The sequence below is a fragment of the Sesamum indicum genome, linkage group LG11 (assembly GCF_026168435.1).
Source record: "Sesamum indicum cultivar Baizhima isolate 11 linkage group LG11, ASM2616843v1, whole genome shotgun sequence".
NCBI classification, from domain to species: domain Eukaryota; kingdom Viridiplantae; phylum Streptophyta; class Magnoliopsida; order Lamiales; family Pedaliaceae; genus Sesamum; species Sesamum indicum.
Genome location: NC_142667.1, coordinates 15697364 through 15720930, shown reverse-complemented (window position 1 = coordinate 15720930; position 23567 = coordinate 15697364). Strand labels below are relative to the sequence as shown.

General features: G+C 33.3%; 2 pseudogenes across 2 annotated transcripts; both read left to right on the top strand.

Annotated features, from left to right (window-relative positions):
• Positions 1-936: 936 nt before the first annotated feature.
• On the top strand, positions 937-11494 carry LOC148785138 (65-kDa microtubule-associated protein 6-like; annotated as a pseudogene). The gene is made up of 11 exons (XR_016062727.1): positions 937-940; positions 1026-1234; positions 5793-5855; positions 6346-6561; positions 6633-6789; positions 6874-7033; positions 7141-7286; positions 7447-7534; positions 7618-7685; positions 7776-7850; positions 11133-11494. The product of XR_016062727.1 is annotated as a 65-kDa microtubule-associated protein 6-like (transcript).
• Positions 11495-12508: 1014 nt separating this feature from the next.
• LOC148785137 (65-kDa microtubule-associated protein 6-like) lies at positions 12509-23075 on the top strand (annotated as a pseudogene). Its single transcript, XR_016062726.1, has 11 exons — positions 12509-12512; positions 12598-12806; positions 17364-17426; positions 17917-18132; positions 18204-18360; positions 18445-18604; positions 18712-18857; positions 19018-19105; positions 19189-19256; positions 19347-19421; positions 22714-23075. The product of XR_016062726.1 is annotated as a 65-kDa microtubule-associated protein 6-like (transcript).
• Positions 23076-23567: the final 492 nt, after the last annotated feature.

The window sequence follows — 23567 nt, the reverse complement described above, 5'->3', positions numbered from 1 at the left end:
CCTTATGGAAAAAAAAAAAAAAAAAGAATTGGATGGCTCAAGTTTGTAATTATATTAATTAGAAGTAATTTTTCAACAACTAACAAATAATCTCAAATTTTGAAATCTTAACTTTATTATTTGAGCATTACCTGGTTAGGTATCGTTGTTTTTGTTGAACTCCCTCAATATACGAATATGACTAACATCATTTAAAATTACTGATAGCTTTAATTTTTTTTTTCTCATTTATGCACTCTTAAACTAATATGGTTCAGACGATATGAAAAAATTAATTTATACGTTAGTTATCTTATGACGTCTTGATGATCTAAACGGGTAGTGAGAGAAAAGGAGAAAATATATGATAGGGAGTGTATGTGACAGAGAGAGAGATACAGAGCGTCACTAGTCTCCTCAATTATTCACTCCTTTGCTTTCTCCACATAATCCTCTGTATACATTCTCACACAATTTCCATGGAGAAAAAAACCTGCTACTTTACAAGATCAACCACTCCCATCTTTTGAAAATCGCAGTGTAATTATTTCTTGGGCCGCTTTTCTTTGTTTTAAGTTCGTTTTTCTAATCTTGCACCCTTTTCTTTATGTATTCTTTTACTAAGAATTGTTGAATGCAAGAATTCAATTAGTCCTAGAGGACAAATTTGATAATATTTGAAGAATTCTCAGCTCAAACTCAGCTACAGAGAGCTGCAGCAGTAACAGTTGCAGAGACGTCGAAGAGTAGTTATGTTTAGTTGAAGTTGCTACTCATTGCAGTAGCACTAACGCTTTTATTAGTGGGGGTTTCAGTTTTATTAGCTTACTCGCATTTGTTTTGAGATAAAGTTGCTGTAATAATTAGTGCGTTTTCTTTAGTAAATTAGCACCTTTACATAGCCAATTTTAGTTAGTTGCTTTTGACCAATGGGTAAGATTCAGAAGACTATGAACAATGGGTAAGAAATGACTATATGGTCACTTCTTAGATACTTAACTCTACATCCAAGGATATTGTTGAGAGGTTTTTATACATCAATTCAGTTAGGGAATTGTGGGTTGAACTAGAAAATCATCTTGGTGAAAGTAACGGGCACTTGATATATCAAATACAGAAAGAAATAGCATCTATTTCACAAGGGAACTTGACTGCTTCTGCATATTATGCTAAACTGAAAAGGTTATGGGATGAACTCAATTGTCTTACACCTGTGCCTCAGTGTGAATGTAAGGCGTCTAAGGCCTTGGCTGAAGTGAATTTTTCCAATCAATTAATGCAATTTTTGATGGGGTTACATGATAGTTATGATCACGTTAGGAATCAAATCTTGCTCATGGAACCCTTACCAAATGTTAACAAGGATTACTCTACGACTTTAAGGGTTGAGAAGCAAAGAGAAGTTAATTATGAGATTGTTAGCACAACACAAACCATGGTCATGCAAGTTAAAGAAAGTAGGAGGACTTTTAATCAAAGATTCACACAAAGAAAGAAGACACAGTCCGAAAAGCAACAATATGTATTGTGATGAATGTGGAAAAACAGGACACCTTAAGAGCAATTGCTTTGAGATTCATGGTTATCCGGATTGGTACAAAGCGTTAATGGAAAAAAGGAAAGGAATAACCAACAGTAATCAAGTCTTAAGTGCTGGAGAAAATTATCAGTGATTAGATTGCAAATCAGCATGAGATTAGATTGCACAATTTATCTTTTTTTGATTGTATTTTGATTGTTGTTAATTCGTTTGAAATTGATTGTTGTTTGACAACACTTACCTCTGTGTTGATCGATAATAAGCTTACATGACATAGAACAATGGGCTACTGACTTTGAAATTATTTTTGGTTAATTCGTCGTATTGAGTTTTTTTTAATGGGCATGCTTTGAAATTTTTTATTGTTATACATTTAAATATTGTATAAATTTACAATAGTTATGTTGGTCCATGTTAACATTTTATGTGTGTTATAAAGACCATTTCAATAATTATTAAATCAAATTTAATGTAACAGTTCCAAAAACAGGTCTAAATGCATTTTTTGCAATTGAACTACTATTGTAACGGTCTCTCATACCTATTACAATACAACAGCCGTTACAAATTGTAACGACTTTCAAGCAAGCCGTTACCAAGATTTCTTATTACCAAAAAAAGGCGCGATAGGAGGTGCCGTTACAACGGTCGTTATAAATTAATCTATTTTTTACATTATTAACGGACAAAATGCATAAAACCTCCCTGTGTTTTAAAAAGTATGCAAAAACAACCCTCTTGTTATGAGAATAGGCTAAAAGCCCACCTGTATTTGTAAAATTCAGCTCAATCGCCCCCTCTCCGTTAAATCCAACTAACAACGTTAATTTTTTAGAAAATGACCGTTATACCTTTACTTAATATATATTATTTCTTATTTTAATGACCGTTGGATCTTCTTTGATCAAATACTGATCGTTAGATCTAATCAATTAATTTCAACCGTTAGATTTTAAAAAAATAATTTAAAATTAAAAAAAATATATTATCATTATTATTATTATTATTATATAAACTAACAACCCCACCCCCACCCCTTCGCCGCTGCCACCGGCCGGCCGAACGCCGGCGCGTCTGCCGTCACAACTACCACTGTTCGATTCACCGTCGTACGACCGGTCCAGCCATAGTGTTCGTGTCGTGAAATTCCTCCAGACGCGTCACCACGGCACCCTTGAAATCCATAGGTACGCCCAATATTTCACCGCCATCTTCTCTCTAAAATTCCGGCGTCGTCACGTCGAGTCACCGGGCGCCACACATATCATTCGAATCCCCTTGATGAGGCGAACATTTTCCCTCAAACAATTTGGGATTTCATCAATCATAGACGATGGGCTACCACCACGACCACCAAAGCTTTTCGCCGTCGATTCGCCGTCACCGGAGCGAACCACGGTCGTGGACCACCACCAATCGCTTCGTCTCCTTCTTGCGAATCGAATGAGCCCCCTCCCACTGATTTTCGTCAACTCTATACATGCATTTCAGTTTTCCGATCGCTGAGCACCGCGAATGCTTCGCCGTCTGACTTCTTCTTCTTTTTTTTTTTTTAATTTTTTAATTAATTTTAATTATATTAATTAAAATATATTTTAGTTAATTAAGAATATTTTAAATAATTACAATAATTAATTATTTTAACTAATTAAGAATACATTACAATGACAATTACTGTAATTAAACATATATTTTAATTAATTAAAATAATTTTGGATTTAACAATTAACAAATATAAAATTCTTTGAATTTAAACTTAAATTTAATATGGCAAAATTTAACACTTATTTTTTTTTTAGGGTGAGAAATGGCAAAAGAAGACACAAAACAAGCAAAAAACCCCTTTGCATATTATATAGACCCATAGGGGGATATTTTGGTTCAAAAAGTCATTAAATATCAACTTAAATCGCAGAAAAACACTACAAACGCAGCAGACGCGCGTTTCTCCACCTCCCGTTAGTTTCTAATAGAATGAGATTTTTTTGCTGACTAAAACAAAATAGGAGGGGGCTTTTAGCCTATTCTCATAACAAGAGGGTTGTTTTTGCAGACTTTTTAAAACACAGGGGGGTTTTATGCATTTTGTCCATGTTAACATTTTATGTGTGTTATAAAGACCATTTCAATAATTATTAAATCAAATTTAATGTAACAGTTCCAAAAACAGGTCTAAATGTATTTTTTGCAATCGAACTACTATTGTAACGGTCTCTCATACCTATTACAATACAACAACCGTTACAAATTGTAACGACTTTCAAGCAAGCCGTTACAAAGATTTCTTATTACCAAAAAAAGCCGCGATAGGAGGTGCCGTTACAACGGTCGTTATAAATTAATCTTTTTTTTACATTATTAACTTGGCCGTTTAAAAAGCTGTTACTATAAAATAATTTTTTTGAAGAGTAACTTGTAAACCATTTTTTGTAAAAATGTATAGCTAGCCACTTATAATTAAGTGGATATGTGGATTCATTCATTTTTAATATGTTAAATTGATAAATTGTAATTGAATCAATAAATTTATGGTTGAGAGGACTAACAATAAATATAACACTCAAATTGCAGTAATTATTTGAGTTTATGTATTAATAAATTAATCGTTGCTGCACGCGCTTCTCGCAAGCATTAAAAAAGTCATGATATCAGATTAAGAGATTCTTTTTTTGTGAAAACAACAATCATGGCGTGAGAGTGAGAAAGACAAAAAGTTTGTTAGAGGAAAGAAACATCACGCAACAGAGAAAAAATATATTATGATTGTTAATTTAATAAAAAAAAAATATGGAGAAGTTTGATGTGAGAGAAATAATGGAGCATTGGGTGAGAGAAAAAAAATTATAATTATAAAATTATTAAAAAAATTAAAATTACTATTCTAATAAAAAAATTTTAGAGAAAAAAGTGAATTCAAGGATAAATTTGGCACGACAAAGGGTTTTTTTTGTTTTTTTATAATAAAGTAGATGAACAAATTTTGTAACCTCATTGAAACTTATATATTGCTGTTAAAAATGAATGCTAATTATTTCCTGGAAATAAAATTTAGTAAGAATTTAATTATAGTAGCACATGGCTAGTAGTTCACTATTTTTGTTATTTATCCAAAAAATTCTATTTTATTCTTAACCAAAAAACTTTAATATATTCATTTTACCATATTTTTCGCAATTTTTGTAATTCCTCTTACTCACTCCAAAAAATTTGCATTTGAATTTCATAATTTTATTATTTGAATATATTATTTTATATTTTATAATTATTATTCAACCATTTTTCAATTGGGTAATAATTTAAATTTTCAAGCAAATGAATTAATTTTGTTATCATTATAAATTAAAGTAAAAATAATAATAATAAGTTTTTTACCGTTGGGCCCAACTGAAATTTGTACCGTAAGAGAATTTTGAACAAAACATAAAGAAATCGAGAGAGTGCAAAATCGAGAGAGTTCAAGAGAAAAGCCCCTGCTCTAATGGCGACGCGTTCTCAGGCAGCCACCTCCGCCGTTCTCGTGCTGCGACCGCCCTCGGGCCTCCATCTTTAGGTACTTCTTGATTCCACGATTTCTTATTTACGTTTAGGTACTTCTTGATTACACGGTTTCTTATTTACTCTTGAATTTTTTTCTTTTTCTTGGAGGTTTTGGCTAATTGTTTCAAGGAACTACTACATGGGTTCTCTTGAATTTCTCGGATTATTACCTAAAAAGGTACTTTGCTTTTGCAAGGGTTCTTGTATAATTAGTTCAGGAAGCATGAGTTCACACAATTTTCCCATTGCATAACAAATTTGTTCGATCCGGTCTTGCTCAAGATTCATGCCATTTGTCCAGGAATTGCATTTATACATATTGCCTGCACTCACAATCTTGATTACACGGTTTCTTGTTTGTTCTTGAATTTATTTTTTTTCTTGGAAGGTTTTGGTTTTCTTTCTTTCAAGGCGGCGTTTCTACAATCAGACTTCCCCCGTGTTTTAGCGGTCAATTTCTCCTATCTCCTGTCATAATGATTATATGTTATTAACTGAAATTTAAGTGCCGCCATCCACTCTCTGTTACCCCAATTTGATCTCAACTTAAAATTTCTGGTTGGACTGTGATTAAACTTCTTAAACCAATCAGTACTTGCCCAACCGATGGGCCAACCAGAATATGATATGGTTCTTTTTTGTCTTTTTGGTTGCGGTGAATTAAATATGATATTGCTGGTGCCTTGTGGTTGTATTACAAAAATGAAGGAAGTATTCTAGTGTTTTCTATTGTCAGGCTCCATTGCCTCTAGAACTTCTGGGAAAAATGAAGAAGATGGCACTTTCATTGTATCACCAGGTGACTAATTACCTTACTTTATATTTTTCAATCATTCTTAAAGCTTATCATATGTAACTAATTCATAATGTGTGAAATCTGAAAGCCAATTTACAATTGAATTGTACATTTTGCACTTGTTCTTTCAGTCATGTATGTGACGTTTTGCCAATTTCACTTGTTCTTAATGCTAATCAATGGTTACGCTAGCACTAAAACCATGTTCTATGGGCCAACTGCCATTGATTGTGGACGAAGTTGGCTCTTGGCAAATTTTTTAGATTATATATAGCTCTCGAAATGATTTTATGGTTGAAGAATTTCAGTCCTCCACCTGTGATTTTCATGGTCATCGAGGTCTTGTTTTCTGTGTACTTGATTATATAGACATGTTTGCTAGCCTTCTCTCTTATTGATGACCTAATGCTTCTAGGTCTTATATGAATATTTGGTGATTGTGTTCTTTTTTTAAACTGGTGGCAAGTGAGCAGGCCGTGGATTTGGTTTGTAGTCTGAAATCCTCCAAAAAGTTTTGGATTATGTGAATGAAGTGCATACTTTGACCAGTTTCCTAAGCTTGGATTTTGGCAAAACAGTGAGTGATGTCCATCCAAGCTTGCATGGATCATGCATGGAACTTGTGACAAATATCAGTAACAGCATATTAGAGGGGCTTGATCAGGCTATCCTGGGGTTGAAAACAGAAAGAAAATTTCGTCTACAAAAGGTATTGTGCATCTCGATAATCTTATGTTTATTTTTCATTTACTTGTTCATTGAAAACTATGGTGGTTGCAGCTTAAAGATGTAGCTGGATCCCTATTTGAACTATGGAACTTGATGGATACACCAAAGGAAGACAAGGTCTGCTTCTTGAGAATTACTTCTGTTCTTGGTTCCTCGGAATCAGAAATTGTGCAACCAAGACGCTCTTTCATTAGAGTTGATTGAACGGGTACAGCGGCAACATAAAATCCCTAACTGTACTGCTCCCTTCCCATATGAGTAGTTGACCAATCTGTAGTGTTAACTCCGACAGGTATCAGCAGAGGTCGAGAGGCTCACAAAAATGAAAGCAAGCAGGTTGAAGGAACTTGTTATGAAGAAGAGGTGAGAGTTAGAGATTATATGCCGTAGAACTCATATTCAACCTGATCCAAGCACCGCTGCTGATAAAACCAATGCTTTGATAGACTCTGGTAACTAATCTCGACTACAAGAGATGTACTTTTGTGTACGGGTGTCCCCATCTCGTGTCTTGTTGATTCTTAGTCAAGTTAGATGCTGGGAACTTGATTCTCTGCAGGTTTGGTGGATCCATGTGAGATTAATGTTGAAGCGCAAATATGTAAAGCCAAAGATGAAGCTTTGAGCCGTAAAGACATAATCGATAAGATAGACAGGTGGCTTTCTGCCTGTGATGAGGAAAAGTGGCTTGAAGATTATAATCAAGTAAGCCAAAAATGACAATGATTTAATCATTATTTCCTTATGGGAACGTTAGTTATTTAAAGATCAGTGATTCGTAAGGAAGAGTTGTAATTTCTCCATATTCAGGTACAAGAGTTTCCATTTCTAGCATTTTCTAACGTCTCTTATTTTTGAATGTCAGGATGATAACCGTTATAGTGATGGAAGGGGCGCACACATAAATCTGAAGCGTGCAGAGCGAGCCAGAATTATGGTTAATAAGATTCCAGGTAGGCCTCAGGGCTGTTGGTGTCTTTCCTTGCATTAGGTGAGATTGTATTTGTGGAGGTAGGTAACAAGCTGCGCTTTTCAGTTATGGTTGACAATCTAATTAGCAAGACGCTAGCATGGGAGGATGAGAAACAGAAACTATTTCTTGGGGTGAGCTATTAAAAGTTTTTCCCAGTTTTAAAACACTTTACTAATGGTTAAGAGAAATTGGCTAATAGAATTCTGAATTTTTACAAGCAGGCGCGGTTGATATCGATACTGGAGGATTACAAACATGCTAGACAACATAAGGAAGAGGAGAAGAAGCGAGCTCGGGTACTAATTCTATTCGTCTTCGGAAATTCTTATTACGTGGTTTCTTCAAAGAAGCATAAAAGTAAAAACAAAATTAAAGTTTGGTTGGTAGGCTAAAATAAGCATGGTGGATAATGGTGAAGTGAAGGTTTCTAACGCATATGTTTGTAGGCATTTATTAATAAGGATAATTAGACTGATACAAGAATAGTCAAAACATGCAAACTACCTCTACTATCAGTAATTACATTGACTTACTCTAGAACCATCATTTATCTAATCTTGAAGAAGAATTTTTATTGGTAGTATTGGAGAAATTACCTTATGAATGTGCTTAATTTGTTTGATTGGTGTATTAGATAGAAAATCTGTTCGCCTAACATTGAACTTAAGTAATATTATTTCATTCTCTTGACTTAAGAGCTTTAATTTCATTAATGGATTTTTCTCTCTATCAAGATGGCTATTGTCATGTGAAGCTTGGCTGCTGTTTTTTACGTTCTTTCCGTTCCAAAATAATCAACATATGTGTCACTTTCTGAGCCATAAGTAAGTTTTTATTTCCTACTATTATCCTTGTTAACATCAATTTCAGCCTATCTCCTAACTTTATATGTGTGTGTATATATATTGGACTCTAAGGGCCATCTGTATGTTGTCTTTCGGTTTGAGTTTAAAATTCTGGCCGAATTGATGGGCCGACAGAGCATGCTTTTTTAAGTGCATCTAGACAGGTTTCTTGGTCGTAAAGCACTTTTGCCATGTTTATGCCTTTCGACTGGAGAATGCTATGAGCAATGATCTCAGTCACAGTCGGGCACTGTGGCACCCAATAATTTTCATATCTCAGTTTCTTTACAATTCTGTCTTAATGCATACTATATGATATGAAGGCAATATCTGTTCTTTTTTTTTTTGGCGAGTCATAACACATATAGCATGCAATTACAGAAGGCTATCAACTTTCATGAGAAATCGTTTTTCGGTACTTTGTGTAACATGCATTTATTCGATTGTATAAGTGAAGCATGTGAGTGAGTATAGGTGATCTACACTCGTTTATTAGAAGGCTGAGGGTTGGAGTCTAAATTTGGTTTGTCAATTTTGTGCGAACTAAAGTAATCTCATATTCTTAAGAATTGTGTGGAATCAAAAGGATTGAGTAGGAAATTTAAATTCTAAACTGAATCACACATGGGCTACAACAAGTATGTATTTTGACAATATTTAGAGCTTAATGGTGGCTGGTGTGGCTATATTTTTCTCTTTCTATTTTTCTAACTGAAAAGTAAGTCTATGTTTTCTATTCATTCTTCTCTGTCAATTCTTTTGCCATATTTGAAAGTCAAGATAAAGGTGAAACCATTGCTTTTATACTTTGTAAACTTCAAAACCTAAAGCTCTGTCTGGTTTCTGTGAAAAGTTCAACGTTATCATCGTTGTAATTTGGAAGAGATAGGAATTGCAATTTTTGGGGCAAATTAGAGTATGAGGATGCAAGTATAGAGTTGAGTGTTAAATTGAAGAACGAACCTCCATTTGTTTTTGTAAATTTATCTTGGTTTGTTCGTTGTGTTGGGTTTTGTTCATGGGTTTGCATTGGAATTTTTTGATGTCATTTATTTATCATTTTGTATAATTATACACAAGTATCATGTTTATTCATGCCATTGACATCTACGACTTTGCAGGTATTTCACATAAAATTTTGTTGGAAAATCTTTATTGTTCAATCATGTACTGTTTTATTTGTGAACTTTGATAATGGAGCACTATATAAAAATATAGGATGGTCGTCTACATGCCAATTTTAATCTTTTCCCACCTAGATTTGGTAATTGGTACTTCTTTGTCAATATATATAATTTGCAAAATTTTGAAATGATTTTAAAGAACATGGAGTTTTGGTAACTATAATAGTCTCATGCATGAGAAATCATATGATTTGCATTTGAGGAATTAACTATAGTTTATATTTCACAAATTTGTTTTGTCTTATGAAATGCTTTTGTTTTCTAAAATAGTGAATTTACTACAAGCTTTTTACTTGCATATGCATGAATTTTGTCCAATTGCTAGTATTTGAAAAAATGTTCTTCCACCATCAACTCTTTTGTTTTCAAATCAGCATGAGATTAGATTGCACAATTTATTTATTTTTTTTTAAAAAAATCTCTATATATCTGTATCTCTAAATATATAAGTAATGAAGTATAAAATCTATGTGATAATTCTTTTTCTCTAAGTGCATAATATGAAATGTGTCGATTTTCAAAACCATATTTTATTTTTGTTGTAATGAAACTAAATATGAATTGCTTTTTATAATCATAAAAAGTACTTCAAAATCATTCAGTTGATTAAATGGCTAAAATGTCACATTTTTATTAATTGTCTTATAAGTTTTTGAAGACGCTAATTAACAAGAGACATTATTAACTATGTTAACATCTGCCAGTATAAATATACACCTATTTGAAAAATAAATTAATTAAATTGGCATGTAGACGACCGTTCGATATTTTAGTATATGTTGTTTTATTATTGATGTTTACAAGTAAAATAAGTTGTGGTTTGTACAATAGCGATTTTCTAGCAAACTTTGTTGTGGGGCACTTGCAAACTTATCTGTCAATAACATGAATAAATATGGTGTGGTGTAAAATTTGTACAAAATTTCAAATGTATGACAACAAAAAAATTCTGAAAAAGCAAATCTTGGAACAGAACTTAACACAAGAATAATTGAGAATAAATTTGCAACATCAATGGAGAATTGTTCTCCAATTTAGGCTTCAACTCTCCAACTTGCATCCGCAGTATTCTCTAAGGCCTCAAAAGATTGTATTCCCACTCTTTCTAGATTATAATAGTGAGAACGTAGAGCTTTAATAATAGAAATCGGGGGACTTTGGTTTATAAAGTTTACAAAGGGAAAATGCAATGGCATCAAACTTTACTTGATTTTCAGATATGAGAAAAAAATTGACATAGAGGAAACAAATAGGAGCATGGACTTATATTCAGTAAGAAAAGTGAGAGAGAAATGTGTAGTTACATAGGTTATCATTTGGTTTTAAATGTTGTCAAGGTGCATCCTTTGAGCCAGCCAATGTGTGTTTAGTTTAGAATTTAAATTTCTTACAACAATCTTTTGAACGCCCACACAGCTCTTAGGAACATGAGGTTATTAAAGTAAGCACATACCAAACCAAATAAAGACTCTAAACGCCTCAGCCTTCATGGACGAGTATGTAGAGAGATTGCATGTTTTTCTCATTCTTTTCTTTTTGATTTCTACAGGCTGACACTAGATCGAAAGGTTGCGATTGGAAGTCGACATACTTGAGGGAAATGGCTTGCCGTATAACACCTAACGCTATTGAAGACGATCTCAAGTTCTCAACACAAGAGCTTTTCCTGATTGTACGCAATGGCATACGATGAACACTATGAGCAAATGGACTAAAATTACTGCATGATAGCTCAAAGATGTAGCACCCCAAGAGCTTTTTCATCGTTACTTCTCCGTTGAGTTTTGAGTTACAATCGGAAGCGTGCAATGGATAGCTCAAGCTATTCCAATGGTCAGCGCAACGATGTAAAATTCTATTGCATTAATACATGTAGATCGATTATTGAGCAAGAAGTTTCATATTTATACATCATCCTGTGCAAAATATTTTTACACAACAAGAATAACAAATTAGAGTCGGAAGTAGTCTCGATCCGACTCGAAAACACCTTATGGAAAAAAAAAAAAAAAAAGAATTGGATGGCTCAAGTTTGTAATTATATTAATTAGAAGTAATTTTTCAACAACTAACAAATAATCTCAAATTTTGAAATCTTAACTTTATTATTTGAGCATTACCTGGTTAGGTATCGTTGTTTTTGTTGAACTCCCTCAATATACGAATATGACTAACATCATTTAAAATTACTGATAGCTTTAATTTTTTTTTTCTCATTTATGCACTCTTAAACTAATATGGTTCAGACGATATGAAAAAATTAATTTATACGTTAGTTATCTTATGACGTCTTGATGATCTAAACGGGTAGTGAGAGAAAAGGAGAAAATATATGATAGGGAGTGTATGTGACAGAGAGAGAGATACAGAGCGTCACTAGTCTCCTCAATTATTCACTCCTTTGCTTTCTCCACATAATCCTCTGTATACATTCTCACACAATTTCCATGGAGAAAAAAACCTGCTACTTTACAAGATCAACCACTCCCATCTTTTGAAAATCGCAGTGTAATTATTTCTTGGGCCGCTTTTCTTTGTTTTAAGTTCGTTTTTCTAATCTTGCACCCTTTTCTTTATGTATTCTTTTACTAAGAATTGTTGAATGCAAGAATTCAATTAGTCCTAGAGGACAAATTTGATAATATTTGAAGAATTCTCAGCTCAAACTCAGCTACAGAGAGCTGCAGCAGTAACAGTTGCAGAGACGTCGAAGAGTAGTTATGTTTAGTTGAAGTTGCTACTCATTGCAGTAGCACTAACGCTTTTATTAGTGGGGGTTTCAGTTTTATTAGCTTACTCGCATTTGTTTTGAGATAAAGTTGCTGTAATAATTAGTGCGTTTTCTTTAGTAAATTAGCACCTTTACATAGCCAATTTTAGTTAGTTGCTTTTGACCAATGGGTAAGATTCAGAAGACTATGAACAATGGGTAAGAAATGACTATATGGTCACTTCTTAGATACTTAACTCTACATCCAAGGATATTGTTGAGAGGTTTTTATACATCAATTCAGTTAGGGAATTGTGGGTTGAACTAGAAAATCATCTTGGTGAAAGTAACGGGCACTTGATATATCAAATACAGAAAGAAATAGCATCTATTTCACAAGGGAACTTGACTGCTTCTGCATATTATGCTAAACTGAAAAGGTTATGGGATGAACTCAATTGTCTTACACCTGTGCCTCAGTGTGAATGTAAGGCGTCTAAGGCCTTGGCTGAAGTGAATTTTTCCAATCAATTAATGCAATTTTTGATGGGGTTACATGATAGTTATGATCACGTTAGGAATCAAATCTTGCTCATGGAACCCTTACCAAATGTTAACAAGGATTACTCTACGACTTTAAGGGTTGAGAAGCAAAGAGAAGTTAATTATGAGATTGTTAGCACAACACAAACCATGGTCATGCAAGTTAAAGAAAGTAGGAGGACTTTTAATCAAAGATTCACACAAAGAAAGAAGACACAGTCCGAAAAGCAACAATATGTATTGTGATGAATGTGGAAAAACAGGACACCTTAAGAGCAATTGCTTTGAGATTCATGGTTATCCGGATTGGTACAAAGCGTTAATGGAAAAAAGGAAAGGAATAACCAACAGTAATCAAGTCTTAAGTGCTGGAGAAAATTATCAGTGATTAGATTGCAAATCAGCATGAGATTAGATTGCACAATTTATCTTTTTTTGATTGTATTTTGATTGTTGTTAATTCGTTTGAAATTGATTGTTGTTTGACAACACTTACCTCTGTGTTGATCGATAATAAGCTTACATGACATAGAACAATGGGCTACTGACTTTGAAATTATTTTTGGTTAATTCGTCGTATTGAGTTTTTTTTAATGGGCATGCTTTGAAATTTTTTATTGTTATACATTTAAATATTGTATAAATTTACAATAGTTATGTTGGTCCATGTTAACATTTTATGTGTGTTATAAAGACCATTTCAATAATTATTAAATCAAATTTAATGTAACAGTTCCAAAAACAGGTCTAAATGCATTTTTTGCAATTGAACTACTATTGTAACGGTCTCTCATACCTATTACAATACAACAGCCGTTACAAATTGTAACGACTTTCAAGCAAGCCGTTACCAAGATTTCTTATTACCAAAAAAAGGCGCGATAGGAGGTGCCGTTACAACGGTCGTTATAAATTAATCTATTTTTTACATTATTAACGGACAAAATGCATAAAACCTCCCTGTGTTTTAAAAAGTATGCAAAAACAACCCTCTTGTTATGAGAATAGGCTAAAAGCCCACCTGTATTTGTAAAATTCAGCTCAATCGCCCCCTCTCCGTTAAATCCAACTAACAACGTTAATTTTTTAGAAAATGACCGTTATACCTTTACTTAATATATATTATTTCTTATTTTAATGACCGTTGGATCTTCTTTGATCAAATACTGATCGTTAGATCTAATCAATTAATTTCAACCGTTAGATTTTAAAAAAATAATTTAAAATTAAAAAAAATATATTATCATTATTATTATTATTATTATATAAACTAACAACCCCACCCCCACCCCTTCGCCGCTGCCACCGGCCGGCCGAACGCCGGCGCGTCTGCCGTCACAACTACCACTGTTCGATTCACCGTCGTACGACCGGTCCAGCCATAGTGTTCGTGTCGTGAAATTCCTCCAGACGCGTCACCACGGCACCCTTGAAATCCATAGGTACGCCCAATATTTCACCGCCATCTTCTCTCTAAAATTCCGGCGTCGTCACGTCGAGTCACCGGGCGCCACACATATCATTCGAATCCCCTTGATGAGGCGAACATTTTCCCTCAAACAATTTGGGATTTCATCAATCATAGACGATGGGCTACCACCACGACCACCAAAGCTTTTCGCCGTCGATTCGCCGTCACCGGAGCGAACCACGGTCGTGGACCACCACCAATCGCTTCGTCTCCTTCTTGCGAATCGAATGAGCCCCCTCCCACTGATTTTCGTCAACTCTATACATGCATTTCAGTTTTCCGATCGCTGAGCACCGCGAATGCTTCGCCGTCTGACTTCTTCTTCTTTTTTTTTTTTTAATTTTTTAATTAATTTTAATTATATTAATTAAAATATATTTTAGTTAATTAAGAATATTTTAAATAATTACAATAATTAATTATTTTAACTAATTAAGAATACATTACAATGACAATTACTGTAATTAAACATATATTTTAATTAATTAAAATAATTTTGGATTTAACAATTAACAAATATAAAATTCTTTGAATTTAAACTTAAATTTAATATGGCAAAATTTAACACTTATTTTTTTTTTAGGGTGAGAAATGGCAAAAGAAGACACAAAACAAGCAAAAAACCCCTTTGCATATTATATAGACCCATAGGGGGATATTTTGGTTCAAAAAGTCATTAAATATCAACTTAAATCGCAGAAAAACACTACAAACGCAGCAGACGCGCGTTTCTCCACCTCCCGTTAGTTTCTAATAGAATGGGATTTTTTTGCTGACTAAAACAAAATAGGAGGGGGCTTTTAGCCTATTCTCATAACAAGAGGGTTGTTTTTGCAGACTTTTTAAAACACAGGGGGGTTTTATGCATTTTGTCCATGTTAACATTTTATGTGTGTTATAAAGACCATTTCAATAATTATTAAATCAAATTTAATGTAACAGTTCCAAAAACAGGTCTAAATGTATTTTTTGCAATCGAACTACTATTGTAACGGTCTCTCATACCTATTACAATACAACAACCGTTACAAATTGTAACGACTTTCAAGCAAGCCGTTACAAAGATTTCTTATTACCAAAAAAAGCCGCGATAGGAGGTGCCGTTACAACGGTCGTTATAAATTAATCTTTTTTTTACATTATTAACTTGGCCGTTTAAAAAGCTGTTACTATAAAATAATTTTTTTGAAGAGTAACTTGTAAACCATTTTTTGTAAAAATGTATAGCTAGCCACTTATAATTAAGTGGATATGTGGATTCATTCATTTTTAATATGTTAAATTGATAAATTGTAATTGAATCAATAAACTTATGGTTGAGAGGACTAACAATAAATATAACACTCAAATTGCAGTAATTATTTGAGTTTATGTATTAATAAATTAATCGCTGCTGCACGCGCTTCTCGCAAGCATTAAAAAAGTCATGATATCAGATTAAGAGATTCTTTTTTTGTGAAAACAACAATCATGGCGTGAGAGTGAGAAAGACAAAAAGTTTGTTAGAGGAAAGAAACATCACGCAACAGAGAAAAAATATATTATGATTGTTAATTTAATAAAAAAAAAATATGGAGAAGTTTGATGTGAGAGAAATAATGGAGCATTGGGTGAGAGAAAAAAAATTATAATTATAAAATTATTAAAAAAATTAAAATTACTATTCTAATAAAAAAATTTTAGAGAAAAAAGTGAATTCAAGGATAAATTTGGCACGACAAAGGGTTTTTTTTGTTTTTTTATAATAAAGTAGATGAACAAATTTTGTAAACTCATTGAAACTTATATATTGCTGTTAAAAATGAATGCTAATTATTTCCTGGAAATAAAATTTAGTAAGAATTTAATTATAGTAGCACATGGCTAGTAGTTCACTATTTTTGTTATTTATCCAAAAAATTCTATTTTATTCTTAACCAAAAAACTTTAATATATTCATTTTACCATATTTTTCGCAATTTTTGTAATTCCTCTTACTCACTCCAAAAAATTTGCATTTGAATTTCATAATTTTATTATTTGAATATATTATTTTATATTTTATAATTATTATTCAACCATTTTTCAATTGGGTAATAATTTAAATTTTCAAGCAAATGAATTAATTTTGTTATCATTATAAATTAAAGTAAAAATAATAATAATAAGTTTTTTACCGTTGGGCCCAACTGAAATTTGTACCGTAAGAGAATTTTGAACAAAACATAAAGAAATCGAGAGAGTGCAAAATCGAGAGAGTCCAAGAGAAAAGCCCCTGCTCTAATGGCGACGCGTTCTCAGGCAGCCACCTCCGCCGTTCTCGTGCTGCGACCGCCCTCCGGCCTCCATCTTTAGGTACTTCTTGATTCCACGATTTCTTATTTATGTTTAGGTACTTCTTGATTACACAGTTTCTTATTTACTCTTGAATTTTTTTCTTTTTCTTGGAGGTTTTGGCTAATTGTTTCAAGGAACTACTACATGGTTTCTCTTGAATTTCTCGGATTATTACCTAAAAAGGTACTTTGCTTTTGCAAGGGTTCTTGTATAATTAGTTCAGGAAGCATGAGTTCACACAATTTTCCTATTGCATAACAAATTTGTTCAATCCGGTCTTGCTCAAGATTCATGCCATTTGTCCAGGAATTGCATTTATACATATTGCCTGCACTCACAATTTTGATTACACGGTTTCTTGTTTGTTCTTGAATTTATTTTTTTCTTGGAAGGTTTTGGTTTTCTTTCTTTCAAGGCGGCGTTTCTACAATCAGACTTCCCCCGTGTTCTAGCGGTCAATTTCTCCTATCTCCTGTCATAATGATTATATGTTATTAACTGAAATTTAAGTGCCGCCATCCACTCTCTGTTACCCCAATTTGATCTCAACTTAAAATTTCTGGTTGGACTGTGATTAAACTTCTTAAACCAATCATTACTTGCCCAACCGATGGGTCAACCAGAATATGATATGGTTCTTTTTTGTCTTTTTGGTTGCGGTGAATTAAATATGATATTGCTGGTGCCTTGTGGTTGTATTACAAAAATGAAGGAAGTATTCTAGTGTTTTTTATTGTCAGGCTCCATTGCCTCTAGAACTTCTGGGAAAAATGAAGAAGATGGCACTTTCATTGTATCACCAGGTGACTAATTACCTTACTTTATATTTTTCAATCATTCTTAAAGCTTATCATATGTAACTAATTCATAATGTGTGAAATCTGAAAGCCAATTTACAATTGAATTGTACATTTTGCACTTGTTCTTTCAGTCATGTATGTGACGTTTTGCCAATTTCACTTGTTCTTAATGCTAATCAATGGTTACGCTAGCACTAAAACCATGTTCTATGGGCCAACTGCCATTGATTGTGGACGAAGTTGGCTCTTGGCAAATTTTTTAGATTATATATAGCTCTCGAAATGATTTTATGGTTGAAGAATTTCAGTCCTCCACCTGTGATTTTCATGGTCATCGAGGTCTTGTTTTCTGTGTACTTGATTATATAGACATGTTTGCTAGCCTTCTCTCTTATTGATGACCTAATGCTTCTAGGTCTTATATGAATATTTGGTGATTGTGTTCTTTTTTTAAACTGGTGGCAAGTGTGCAGGCCGTGGATTTGGTTTGTAGTCTGAAATCCTCCAAAAAGTTTTGGATTATGTGAATGAAGTGCATACTTTGACCAGTTTCCTAAGCTTGGATTTTGGCAAAACAGTGAGTGATGTCCATCCAAGCTTGCATGGATCATGCATGGAATTTGTGACAAATATCAGTAACAGCATATTAGAGGGGCTTGATCAGGCTATCCTGGGGTTGAAAACAGAAAGAAAATTTCGTCTACAAAAGGTATTGTGCATCTCGATAATCTTATGTTTATTTTTCATTTACTTGTTCATTGAAAACTATGGTGGTTGCAGCTTAAAGATGTAGCTGGATCCCTATTTGAACTATGGAACTTGATGGATACACCAAAGGAAGACAAGGTCTGCTTCTTGAGAATTACTTCTGTTCTTGGTTCCTCGGAATCAGAAATTGTGCAACCAAGACGCTCTTTCATTAGAGTTGATTGAACGGGTACAGCGGCAACATAAAATCCCTAACTGTACTGCTCCCTTCCCATATGAGTAGTTGACCAATCTGTAGTGTTAACTCCGACAGGTATCAGCAGAGGTCGAGAGGCTCACAAAAATGAAAGCAAGCAGGTTGAAGGAAGTTGTTATGAAGAAGAGGTGAGAGTTAGAGATTATATGCCGTAGAACTCATATTCAACCTGATCCAAGCACCGCTGCTGATAAAACCAATGCTTTGATAGACTCTGGTAACTAATCTCGACTACAAGAGATGTACTTTTGTGTACGGGTGTCCCCATCTCGTGTCTTGTTGATTCTTAGTCAAGTTAGATGCTGGGAACTTGATTCTCTGCAGGTTTGGTGGATCCATGTGAGATTAATGTTGAAGCGCAAATATGTAAAGCCAAAGATGAAGCTTTGAGCCGTAAAGACATAATCGATAAGATAGACAGGTGGCTTTCTGCCTGTGATGAGGAAAAGTGGCTTGAAGATTATAATCAAGTAAGCCAAAAATGACAATGATTTAATCATTATTTCCTTATGGGAACGTTAGTTATTTAAAGATCAGTGATTCGTAAGGAAGAGTTGTAATTTCTCCATATTCAGGTACAAGAGTTTCCATTTCTAGCATTTTCTAACGTCTCTTATTTTTGAATGTCAGGATGATAACCGTTATAGTGCTGGAAGGGGCGCACACATAAATCTAAAGCGTGCAGAGCGAGCCAGAATTATGGTTAATAAGATTCCAGGTAGGCCTCAGGGCTGTTGGTGTCTTTCCTTGCATTAGGTGAGATTGTATTTGTGGAGGTAGGTAACAAGCTGCGCTTTTCAGTTATGGTTGACAATCTAATTAGCAAGACGCTAGCATGGGAGGATGAGAAACAGAAACTATTTCTTGGGGTGAGCTATTAAAAGTTTTTCCCAGTTTTAAAACACTTTACTAATGGTTAAGAGAAATTGGCTAATAGAATTCTGAATTTTTACAAGCAGGCGCGGTTGATATCGATACTGGAGGATTACAAACATGCTAGACAACATAAGGAAGAGGAGAAGAAGCGAGCTCGGGTACTAATTCTATTTGTCTTCGGAAATTCTTATTACGTGGTTTCTTCAAAGAAGCATAAAAGTAAAAACAAAATTAAAGTTTGGTTGGTAGGCTAAAATAAGCATGGTGGATAATGGTGAAGTGAAGGTTTCTAACGCATATGTTTGTAGGCATTTATTAATAAGGATAATTAGACTGATACAAGAATAGTCAAAACATGCAAACTACCTCTACTATCAGTAATTACATTGACTTACTCTAGAACCATCATTTATCTAATCTTGAAGAAGAATTTTTATTGGTAGTATTGGAGAAATTACCTTATGAATGTGCTTAATTTGTTTGATTGGTGTATTAGATAGAAAATCTGTTCGCCTAACATTGAACTTAAGTAATATTATTTCATTCTCTTGACTTAAGAGCTTTAATTTCATTAATGGATTTTTCTCTCTATCAAGATGGCTATTGTCATGTGAAGCTTGGCTGCTGTTTTTTACGTTCTTTCCGTTCCAAATTAATCAACATATGTGTCACTTTCTGAGCCATAAGTAAGTTTTTATTTCCTACTATTATCCTTGTTAACATCAATTTCAGCCTATCTCCTAACTTTATATGTGTGTGTATATATATTGGACTCTAAGGGCCATCTGTATGTTGTCTTTCGGTTTGAGTTTAAAATTCTGGCCGAATTGATGGGCCAACAGAGCATGCTTTTTTAAGTGCATCTAGACAGGTTTCTTGGTCGTAAAGCACTTTTGCCATGTTTATGCCTTTCGACTGGAGAATACTATGAGCAATGATCTCAGTCACAGGCGGGCACTGTGGCACCCAATAATTTTCATATCTCAGTTTCTTTACAATTCTGTCTTAATGCATACTATATGATATGAAGGCAATATCTGTTCTCTTTTTTTTTTTTTTTTTTTGGCGAGTCATAACACATATAGCATGCAATTACAGAAGGCTATCAACTTTCATGAGAAATCGTTTTTCGGTACTATGTGTAACATGCATTTATTCGATTGTATAAGTGAAGCATGTGAGTGAGTATAGGTGATCTACACTCGTTTATTAGAAGGCTGAGGGTTGGAGTCTAAATTTGGTTTGTCAATTTTGTGCGAACTAAAGTAATCTCATATTCTTAAGAATTGTGTGGAATCAAAAGGATTGAGTAGGAAATTTAAATTCTAAACTGAATCACACATGGGCTACAACAAGTATGTATTTTGACAATATTTAGAGCTTAATGGTGGCTGGTGTGGCTATATTTTTCTCTTTCTATTTTTCTAACTGAAAAGTAAGTCTATGTTTTCTATTCATTCTTCTCTGTCAATTCTTTTGCCATATTTGAAAGTCAAGATAAAGGTGAAACCATTGCTTTTATACTTTGTAAACTTCAAAACCTAAAGCTCTGTCTGGTTTCTGTGAAAAGTTCAACGTTATCATCGTTGTAATTTGGAAGAGATAGGAATTGCAATTTTTGGGGCAAATTAGAGTATGAGGATGCAAGTATAGAGTTGAGTGTTAAATTGAAGAACGAACCTCCATTTGTTTTTGTAAATTTATCTTGGTTTGTTCGTTGTGTTGGGTTTTGTTCATGGGTTTGCATTGGAATTTTTTGATGTCATTTATTTATCATTTTGTATAATTATACACAAGTATCATGTTTATTCATGCCATTGACATCTACGACTTTGCAGGTATTTCACATAAAATTTTGTTGGAAAATCTTTATTGTTCAATCATGTACTGTTTTATTTGTGAACTTTGATAATGGAGCACTATATAAAAATATAGGATGGTCGTCTACATGCCAATTTTAATCTTTTCCCACCTAGATTTGGTAATTGGTACTTCTTTGTCAATATATATAATTTGCAAAATTTTGAAATGATTTTAAAGAACATGGAGTTTTGGTAACTATAATAGTCTCATGCATGAGAAATCATATGATTTGCATTTGAGGAATTAACTATAGTTTATATTTCACAAATTTGTTTTGTCTTATGAAATGCTTTTGTTTTCTAAAATAGTGAATTTACTACAAGCTTTTTACTTGCATATGCATGAATTTTGTCCAATTGCTAGTATTTGAAAAAATGTTCTTCCACCATCAACTCTTTTGTTTTCAAATCAGCATGAGATTAGATTGCACAATTTATTTATTTTTTTTTAAAAAAATCTCTATATATCTGTATCTCTAAATATATAAGTAATGAAGTATAAAATCTATGTGATAATTCTTTTTCTCTAAGTGCATAATATGAAATGTGTCGATTTTCAAAACCATATTTTATTTTTGTTGTAATGAAACTAAATATGAATTGCTTTTTATAATCATAAAAAGTACTTCAAAATCATTCAGTTGATTAAATGGCTAAAATGTCACATTTTTATTAATTGTCTTATAAGTTTTTGAAGACGCTAATTAACAAGAGACATTATTAACTATGTTAACATCTGCCAGTATAAATATACACCTATTTGAAAAATAAATTAATTAAATTGGCATGTAGACGACCGTTCGATATTTTAGTATATGTTGTTTTATTATTGATGTTTACAAGTAAAATAAGTTGTGGTTTGTACAATAGCGATTTTCTAGCAAACTTTGTTGTGGGGCACTTGCAAACTTATCTGTCAATAACATGAATAAATATGGTGTGGTGTAAAATTTGTACAAAATTTCAAATGTATGACAACAAAAAAATTCTGAAAAAGCAAATCTTGGAACAGAACTTAACACAAGAATAATTGAGAATAAATTTGCAACATCAATGGAGAATTGTTCTCCAATTTAGGCTTCAACTCTCCAACTTGCATCCGCAGTATTCTCTAAGGCCTCAAAAGATTGTATTCCCACTCTTTCTAGATTATAATAGTGAGAACGTAGAGCTTTAATAATAGAAATCGGGGGACTTTGGTTTATAAAGTTTACAAAGGGAAAATGCAATGGCATCAAACTTTACTTGATTTTCAGATATGAGAAAAAAATTGACATAGAGGAAACAAATAGGAGCATGGACTTATATTCAGTAAGAAAAGTGAGAGAGAAATGTGTAGTTACATAGGTTATCATTTGGTTTTAAATGTTGTCAAGGTGCATCCTTTGAGCCAGCCAATGTGTGTTTAGTTTAGAATTTAAATTTCTTACAACAATCTTTTGAACGCCCACACAGCTCTTAGGAACATGAGGTTATTAAAGTAAGCACATACCAAACCAAATAAAGACTCTAAACGCCTCAGCCTTCATGGACGAGTATGTAGAGAGATTGCATGTTTTTCTCATTCTTTTCTTTTTGATTTCTACAGGCTGACACTAGATCGAAAGGTTGCGATTGGAAGTCGACATACTTGAGGGAAATGGCTTGCCGTATAACACCTAACGCTATTGAAGACGATCTCAAGTTCTCAACACAAGAGCTTTTCCTGATTGTACGCAATGGCATACGATGAACACTATGAGCAAATGGACTAAAATTACTGCATGATAGCTCAAAGATGTAGCACCCCAAGAGCTTTTTCATCGTTACTTCTCCGTTGAGTTTTGAGTTACAATCGGAAGCGTGCAATGGATAGCTCAAGCTATTCCAATGGTCAGCGCAACGATGTAAAATTCTATTGCATTAATACATGTAGATCGATTATTGAGCAAGAAGTTTCATATTTATACATCATCCTGTGCAAAATATTTTTACACAACAAGAATACCAATTAGAGTCGGAAGTAGTCTCGATCCGACTCGAAAACACCTTATGGAAAAATAAAAAAAAAAAAGAATTGGATGGCTCAAGTTTGTAATTATATTAATTAGAAGTAATTTTTCAACAACTAACAAATAATCTCAAATTTTGAAATCTTAACTTTATTATTTGAGCATTACCTGGTTAGGTATCGTTGTTTTTGTTGAACTCCCTCAATATACGAATATGACTAACATCATTTAAAATTACTGATAGCTTTAATTTTTTTTTTCTCATTTATGCACTCTTAAACTAATATGGTTCAGACGATATGAAAAAATTAATTTATACGTTAGTTATCTTATGACGTCTTGATGATCTAAACGGGTAGTGAGAGAAAAGGAGAAAATATATGATAGGGTGTGTATGTGACAGAGAGAGAGAGATACAGAGCGTCACTAGTCTCCTCAATTATTCACTCCT